This window comes from Pteropus alecto, unplaced genomic scaffold, assembly GCF_000325575.1.
Source record: "Pteropus alecto unplaced genomic scaffold, ASM32557v1 scaffold107, whole genome shotgun sequence".
Taxonomy (NCBI): Eukaryota; Metazoa; Chordata; class Mammalia; order Chiroptera; family Pteropodidae; genus Pteropus; species Pteropus alecto.
Window position 1 is genome coordinate 491,557 of NW_006440619.1, and position 9,080 is coordinate 500,636.

Below are 9,080 nucleotides of genomic sequence, written 5' to 3' on the forward strand. Positions count from 1 at the left end.
GCACTGATAAACAGAAGACCCCAAAGGACAGGTGGAGTTTCTGGTATGCTAGGGGCTTGGGCAAGAACAAAGAGGCATTTTCATTTTCCAAACTAAGAAGCAGTTCCAAATGAGGGGTGAGGATGTCAGAAATTCTTCCAACGCTATGGGCCTGCCCACACCTGAGTCAGATATTGATGACTTTCCCCAGGCCTTGCCCTCCTCTCCCCCTCCCCAAAAGATAGCACAAGCAGCAGTGAGCCCAGGTACTTACAGGTGCAGAGGATTTTAGGACAGGAAAATGGAGACCGCAGGTTCCTGAATGCCTGCTGAGTCAGTTGCATCTGATTAGGAAGTGATGACTATAAGAATAAGATGTTTGGAAAATCTTGCCAGCTCCCACCATCCTTTGTCTTTTCAGTCTACATCCAAACTCAGACTGCCCCTTAGGACATCTGTCCTTCCAAGCTGCCTGGTGCTTCCATGCCCCTTACCATGAGGGTGCTGGCAGCCACACTGTCTCTAGGAGCTTGTGGCCCGGCGAGGTAGGCAGACTCCTGGGATTAGGCTGGCAAGAATGACTGTTCTCCAAATGATCAGCCCAGAGAAAGAGAGAGAGTGAGCAAACCCAAAAACAGGTCCAGAAAGGAGTGCTCCAGGTCCTCAGTATGTCCCTGGCATATTCCGAAAGTGGTATCCACAGCAGAGAAAGTGTCCCAGAATAGCTCAGGCTGCCAATGCCTCGCTGAAACCTGAGAAAGAATTGCTGAATTCAAAGATCTGGGTCACTGTGGGTGTGTGATCAAAGTGCGGATTTGTTGGTAGTAGGAACTCAAGCCATGTATTTAGGAGAGACATGAGGACACCTGGGTCATGGCCTGCCTTCTCTTTTCCAGCTTGCTTAAGTTGGTGGCGATGTCATAAAGCTTCCTTGTGCTGAAACAGGGGGCTGGCAAGAGGTCTTAGGTATGCTGTTTGTATTCTCAGGTCTCTGATGCACTAATATGAAATAGCAGCGCTCTATTTTCTGCATTTCAAATAAGGGAACTGATACTGTGCAAAGGTTTTTTTAAAGATGTTGCTTCATAACTGATGAAATTCCCTTTCCAGTAGATTTTTCATTTCTTTTGGCCTTTGGCATAAGTAAATGTCAATTTCTTAAAAATCAACAGAGCAAGGCAAATAGTAGGGTCTCTGTGATTTTCTTGGGATTTGAGAATTCTCTTCTCCTTGGCTTCTGACTGGATGGTGTCTGTACATTGCTGCCTATGGTACTGGGGAGGATGAGGTCCACCTAGACACACTGTCTCATTTTTGTATTTGCTGAGATCTTGGGAAACTCTTCTTCCATCAGGTATGTTGAAAATTTTAGGATCGTCTGCAGAGAGTAGGGGGTCAGTATGTGGAAAGTTCAGAGTATATCTTTCTTGGACCTGCTTTGGGGTTTAAGAAGAAAAAGCACAGAATTTGGTCTCTAGTTCCAGTTCTGCCTGTCTTTTGCTGTGTGATTTTGGGCAAGTCACGTCTCTTCTCTGGACCTCAGTTTCCTCCTCTGTAAAATGAAGACAATAATCTTTATCCTAATCCTAACCCAAGGGTATATAGTGAAGATTACTGCAAATAATCTCCAGAATGTTACTAAGGGGAGGGCTTGTCACTCTCAGTAATGGTGGCATTCTTCAGGTGACCTTGACTGGTAGCCACTACAGTCCAGCATCGACATGTTTATTGCAAGCCCAACGAACACGACAGTACTAGGCACTGTAGGTTTCATGCTGAAGAGTTGATATTATTTCTGCTTACAAGCTGTGGGATTTTGGCCAGTTGGTCAGTGCTCTGGAGCTCAGTTTTCCCATCTGTCAAGTAGGTACACAAACTAATAATACTGGTCCACAATCTCTTATCTGAAACAACTGGTGCTAGATATGTTTTGGAGTTCAGAACTTTTGGTTTTTAGAAAAGCAGTATGGTACATATAACATATATAACATTCCTTATGGGATCTGTGGGAAGTATTATGTAATCAAACACATTAATACTTCTAAACGTGATTAATGAACAGCCTCATACCAATTCGGGCCCAATTTTGCCACCGAATGAGCTTGCCACAGATTTTTAGAATCTTTTCAATGTCAGAAAGGCAGATAGGTAATTGTGGACAATGAAAGAAGCTAATAGAGCCGATCTTTGAACAATGCAGGGGTTTGGGGTGTCAACCCTCTGCACAGTCAAAAATCTGTGTATAACCTTTATCAATAATATAAATAGCCAATTAACACATATTTTATATGTTATATGTTTTGTATACTGTATTCTTACAATAAAGTAAGCTAGAGAAAAGAAAATATTATTAAGAAAAGCATAAGAGAAAATACATTTACAGTATTTATGAAAAAAATCCTCATATAAGTAGATCTGCGCAGTTCAAACCTATGTTGTTCAAAGATCAACTGTACTTGTTTAATATTTGCCATGTGCCAAGTATTGTTCTAAGTAGTTTCTATGCATTGACTTATTTAGTTGGACCAATAACCCTCTAAAATAGGCATTATCATCATCCTCATTTTACAGATGAAGAAACTGAAGCTCAGAGAGGTTAAATCACTTACCCAGGGTCCCAAAACCAGCAAGGGGCAAAGCTGGCATTCTTACCCAGACAGTTTCGCTTCAGAATCTGTGTTCTTAAGCACCTTCTCTACCTACTGCATGGGGTTAAAACAAGGCTTCAAATGTCTACAGGGGCCAAGCAAGTCACTGTAAAAAGATAACTGGTGAGCCAATGCCCCATCTACAGGGAGCAGTTTATTCAGCTCCAGCTGACTATTGCCATGTCAGAATGAGAATCCAAGTCTTTCTGCTTTCCCAGAGAAGCCAGAAATCCAGCATTTTATGTGCAATCTCCTGGCAACTAATTTAAAAATGTTACCAACATTGTGTGGGTCAAATAAAATTTGTCTGCAGTCTGAATCCGGCTTGTGGCTGCCAGTTTACAAGCCCCGCAGTGAGGAAATTGATACGAAAGTGCTTTGAAAACTTCAAAAACTGTTCTAGAAACAGTCTCATTTTAAGGTTAAGATTTTTTTTTTTGACTCTAGTCTAGTTTTTTGAAAACCAGTGTTCCTGGAGATGAAAAGTTGGAATTTAAATAGAGACGTCAGTGAACCTGAACACTTCATTCCTTTGGCAGGCTGGATAAATGAGAAGCCTAGGTGTACTAGACGGGCTAAGCCTCAGAATTCCTGCCACACCCACGGGCCCCTTCTAAGGAGTTTCCATCCACAGACCCTAGCTGAGGGAAGTAGCAGTTTCTTATGAATAGGTGGCTATGTTTGGTACCATGTGACTCCACTTCCCCCTGGCAATAGCTGATTGAGCCAGGAGAGGGCATCTGATCTAAGAGCAGTCACTCTATAGGCTGGCAAACCACCTATGAAGGAACCCATGATGAGAACTTTGCTCAAGAAGCACAGTTGTGCCTAAATTTGGACCAATAAGTCTCTTGCTTGGTGCTTTTGAAAGCAGACCTAGAAAGAGTGAGGAGTTGGCAACAGGGGCAGCTGCTGAACACAGAGAAGGCAGACAGCAGGGCCCATGAATAAGCAGGACCAGGAGAGATTACTGAGCTTCAACAAGGTGCCAGACACTTTACACATGTTTTTTGTTTGTTTGTTTTGTTTAAAAACATTCACAGAGCCTGTGAAGTAGGTACTATTATTATCCCTGTTTTCCAGACATGGAAACTAAGATGAAGTAACTTAAAGTGCTAGAGTTGGAGCCCTGGTTTGTTTGATATTAAAATCGGAGTATACAAACTCTTAAGCCAGTGGTTCTTAAACTCTAGAGTGTTTCAGAATTGCTTGGGGCCATAATTTGGATTCTTTGGCCTCACCTTAGACCTACTGAGTTTGACTCTATGAAAGTGAAGCCCTCCTCCCCAAGTCTGCACCTGCGTTTTAACCATCCTCCCAGGGGGCGGCTGAAGCAGAGGTTCCCCAACCGCATTTAGAGAAATACAGTTTGAGAGAGTATGGCAGATATTGTATACTGCATCGCCTTTACCTTCAGAAACAAGGTCAATGTCAACAGATGAGGTCAGACTCTAATTTAAACTCTTTTGGAAATGGGGCTGATTCTGCAAATAAGAGGACATCAATTTGTCCTCTTTTCTGATCCAGGAAGTATACACTGACACCAGCTATCTGAGGGAAGATGCCAGGATTGAGATGAATACACAGCAGTTTGTATAGATGACTCTATCTTCTCTTCAGGGTACAGAGCTCAGAGGTAGCATATGTTCACTAAGAATTTTCCTTGAGTAACATAAATTGCAGGAACTTAATGCATTGGCAACAAAGAGCAGGAAAGAAAATGACCAAATGCAGAGATAGATTGTAAACTATGAGATTTTCAAATGTAAACCCATTTCCTAGGCAGATGGTAGAGGTTCTTCTCGGACCTAGAGTAATTGTGTAAGAATGCAATCCATCCCCTTATTTATGCCATTGATAAAATTGTTGAACAGGACAGGACCAAGGCTAGCAGCTTCTACTAGGTCGATGTAGAACCCTACGCTGGCAATGGTATTGAGCCAGTTTTGAATTCATCTACCTTTAGGAACTTTCTCTGGGAAGACAAGTAGTGGTCTGAAAATTGCTTGGAGAGTCTCAAGTCAGAAACTGGTTTGTGGTCCAAATGCTTAATGACATCAGGCACATATTCCTACAAGAGGGCTGTGTGGTCCAAGGGGTGGCATAGGTCAAATGTGTTGGCGAAATCCAGCCTCAGCAGGGCTTGAATTCACACTTGGCAAGTTTTATTTCTCTCATGCTCCTTCCCCTTCCTGTGGGCACTTTATCTATGTTAACGTCCTCACTTAGCATAAGGTCAAACTCTGTTCTCTCCTCTTCTATCCAGAAAGACTTCCTGTCTTATAGGTATCTGATCTGATCTGTGTTGATATTTTAACTGGGAGTGATTCCCTAACGCTGGTCCTTGGACAAGTGCCAATCCTTAAGGAAAACTGCAGCAATCCACGGTGCAATGATAAAGCTTGAGGACTACGTAGTCAATGTTTTGTAAAGCAAAATGTATTTCGTTTAAAAGACTGTCCTTTATTCTGAGATTATTTCTTCATCTTTTGGTGTTGAAAGAGAGATCTTTCTTTTTATGAAATGATAATTTGGGGTTGTTTTGTCTTATTTCTTAATGCCTTTATTTGGAAAAATAAAAATCTAGCAACCCACTGTCAGTCCTCCCATTTTTCGGTTCACAATAGCTGCCAATCTGGGCACCTGGTCTAATTTGTACAGTTCTGCTAGTACTTCTAGGTACCTCCTATCACCACTTATATCCTAAGTGCTTATAAATTACCTGCTTCATAATCTGCGGCAGAATCTCTCAGAGGATTGACATCAAGCTCACAGCTCTGGAGTTTACAGTATACTGGTCTGTAGTTTCCTTATTTAAGAAAATTGGGACGTTGCCCATTTGCAGTCCTTCAGTATCCCTTCTGTTCTCTCCGATTTCACAGATCCTTCAGGACGGCACCTAATGCAAGGCAGTTCCGTTCGCTCTTCTTATAGTGTTCTTTTCCCTATAGAGTTGGACATGCATATACATGTTGTTTGGGGAATTTGCAGCACATCCAATGAAAGCGTAATTCCCAACTAACAGTCAAATCCTTCTCTTTGGAGCTACCCAGAACACACCTACCCTCTCTTCCATATGACAGCCCTTCAGAGACTTGAAGACAGTGTGTGACTCTCCCCTGAGTTAAGAGCACCAGCTGAGTCAGACAGACCCGAGTGACAAGCCCAGCTTCACTCCCTCTCAGCTGTGAGAGCCAAGGTAAGTTATTTGATTTTATTTTCTCTCGACTTCAATTCTTTAGCTGATTTATAAAATGAGAGTGAAAAACCCACTACATTGGCTTAGTATGCAATAAATAATGTAATGTATGCAAAGTGCTTAATACAGTGCCTGGCAGACTGAGCACCCAATAAGTGCTCTAAGAGCCAGGTGGGCATTTTAAGTGTCAGGGATGCTGGGGGGCAAGGGTATGAGGATAGTTTCTCCCTTCCTGACTGATCAGGACCTTAAGGTAGACCAGGTACTTCTTTATCCTGAGGTTGTCTGTGTTCAGTTATCTGGGTGTCCCTTTGCTAGGGCTGGGGGAGAGAATATTGTTGAGAATCTAGGGAAAGGTTTATTTTCAAAAGCTAGAAACCTATTTGTTGACACATTGAACCATCTCTTGTTATTCTTATTTCTTCAAGCAGCTAGCCAAGCAATCCCCCAAACTCAATTACCTTTTGTGAGGCAGCAGGAGGCATGACACCTCCTAGTCATATTGATCAGTGCAGACCGGGCAGGACATGGGGGACTTGAGAGACGCTAAGTTGTGATTTCTGGGCTTTTCCTTCCTTAGAAGGCCTCTCCTTTCTGTGTTTGTAGAGATACTGGCATTAATAAAATGGAAGTCTGTGACCCAAATGGACCGAGCAAGCAAGAACTCTATCGGTGGCCTCCTTAGAGGCAAGCTGATGACAAATGGTCACAATGGACCAGAACTTGGAGTCCTGAAGTGACCAGAGCCAGAATGGTTTTCTAACTGTAGCTCTTTGCACATACTAGATTTTGCAAGCAATTGCATGATATGAACTCTGAATGCCATTAAAGCTAGAAAAAGTTTGGAAGGAGACACACCCAACTGTGAACAGACAGAGGAATTGGACTTGTGGGGGTGGGGGATGGGGGATGGGGTAGGATCATGACTAGTTTTATCTGTATGTAGGATTTCAAGTTTTTATTCTGATAATATATTCCTAGATTGCTTGTGTAACTATTAAACATAAATACAAGTTAGGAAAACAGGAAATAATTTTTCAAAACAAAAACAACAAAATAAAAACAAGCCGTTGGAGACATTTTTCAGAGGTTACTACTGACCAAGGATCCGAGTGGTGCAAGTGTTAAGTTTGTTGGGGAAGTAAGATGCTTGGGTGGGGAGATGTTGTAGATCCTTACAGAAAGCATGCAGGAAGCAGAGAGGAGAGGACTAGACACAGAACCAGAGGGAAACACAGCTTTTCAAAAAAGAAAAATAACTTTCTTTCCCCATCTAATACAAGTAAACGGGGTCCAGTATAGACAATATAGATATGAAAAACAAAAGCAAAAATCCCCTTTTATCCTACCACCTGAGTATGGTCATTGCTAACATTTTGGTATATATCTTTCCAGATTGAATTTTTTCTATGCAAAAATATACATATTTATTTTATAAAAATCAGATCATCACTTTCAATGACTGCTACAAATGTACCATATTCATTAATTGTTAAATGAGTTGTGTTCTTATATTGGCATTTAGGTTATTTCTGATTTTTTATTATTATAAACAACAGTGCTTTCTAGCTGTGCAAACGTGGAAAAGCTAGTTGACATCTCTGTGCCTTTCCTCATCAGGAAATGAAGGTGATAATAGGATTGTTGTAACAAATGAACTTATGTATGTAAAGTGTTAAGTATACTGCCTGACACAGTAAATGTTAGCTTTTATTATTAGGTATAATAATAATAATTGCTGTTGTTGGGTTTCCTGTGACTAGTTTTTGGTTCACAGAAGAGAGTAGAGTGATTGGAATTTTTGTTTTTGAGCAGTATACCATATATAGTGAGCTCTGGAGTCAAACAGCTGTGTGCTTTTGGGCATGTCAATTTACTTTGCTGAGGCTCCGTATTCTTATCTGGAAACTGGGAATTGAAAGGACCTCGCTCACAACATCAAATGATAAAATGCTTGTAATGACCTCAGAATGGTTTTTGGCATATGGGTAAAGTTCAAAGTCAGTTGATATTACTATTATTATTATTGTTGTTGTTGTTATTATTATTATTATTATTATTATTATTATTACTACAATGATTCAGTCATTGATGGGGATGGGAGGAGGAAGGTGGCAGTGAACAGAGCACTTGGAGTATTTCTAACTTATCTAATGACAAAGAGAGGAAATAATTTTGGAATCAAATGGACCCAGGCTCCATTCTGGGCTTTGCCATTTACTAGCTCTGCGACCTTGATCACAACTTCTCTAAAACTCATTTCCCCATTTGTAAGATGGGAATGGTGCCAGTGCTTACCTTGCAGGTGTTGCTATGAAGCCTAAAGGATATAATGCAAACAGTGCTTAGCTCAAGTGCCCAGGTAATATTAGTTGCTAATTATGAATGTGAGAAGGTTTATAACCACCTGAATGCCACCCCTCAATCTCCAAACTCTGAGTCTCTATACCTCAGCTACTTGAATTTCACTTGAAGATTTTGCCCTTTCCAGGGCTCAGGGACCAATTCTGCCCCTAGTCTGGGGGTATAAGGGTGCTGATTCAGAAGGTTAAAGAGCTCTGGTAGACCTTTCTGCTAGTTCTACTCTGACCTTGTGCCCCAGTTCTAGAAAGCAGGCTATAGCCCTGCATCTATCAGCAAGCCCTCACCTGGTATGTTCAAGACTGGTGTGCTTTTTTTGCCAGCTTTCTGAACATCCTAGAGCCTTGCTGTCAAATCCTAGCCCCGTGGTAGGGACACTGGTTGCCAGATTTCCCTCCAGGTCTCTGACACTGGGGCAAATAGGTATTTTTATCACCATTGCAGGGGTCTGTCAAATACCCATAGCCCATCCTCCTAAATCCTAGTTTCCCTGCACTTGAACTCTTTGAACTATCTGACACTGTTTTACTCAGCCTCCAGCCCTGGTTCTCTTACCTCTGACCCCTGCCATGTCACACCGGTTGCAGTGCCTGGCTTTCAGGATTCCCATGTCTGCTCAGTCGCACAGGTTATGTCTCATTTCCTGAGCCAGGACCCTTTCAGTCTCATCCCTTTAACTATGTGGATCTCCTTTTCTTTGGGACAGCCAGAGGTGGGCATAGTGGGCTGGTGCAACTATTGGGGGTGATGGGAAATGGGGTGGAGTTGCATAGGCCAAGTGCTAAAGTGGAGATTCTGGAGGGCTGTCAAAGTGAAAGGCGGCCAGAGGCAAATGTCAGAGCCTATATAGAGGCAGGAATCTGGGACCAGAGAGACAGAGCAAGCACTAGCAA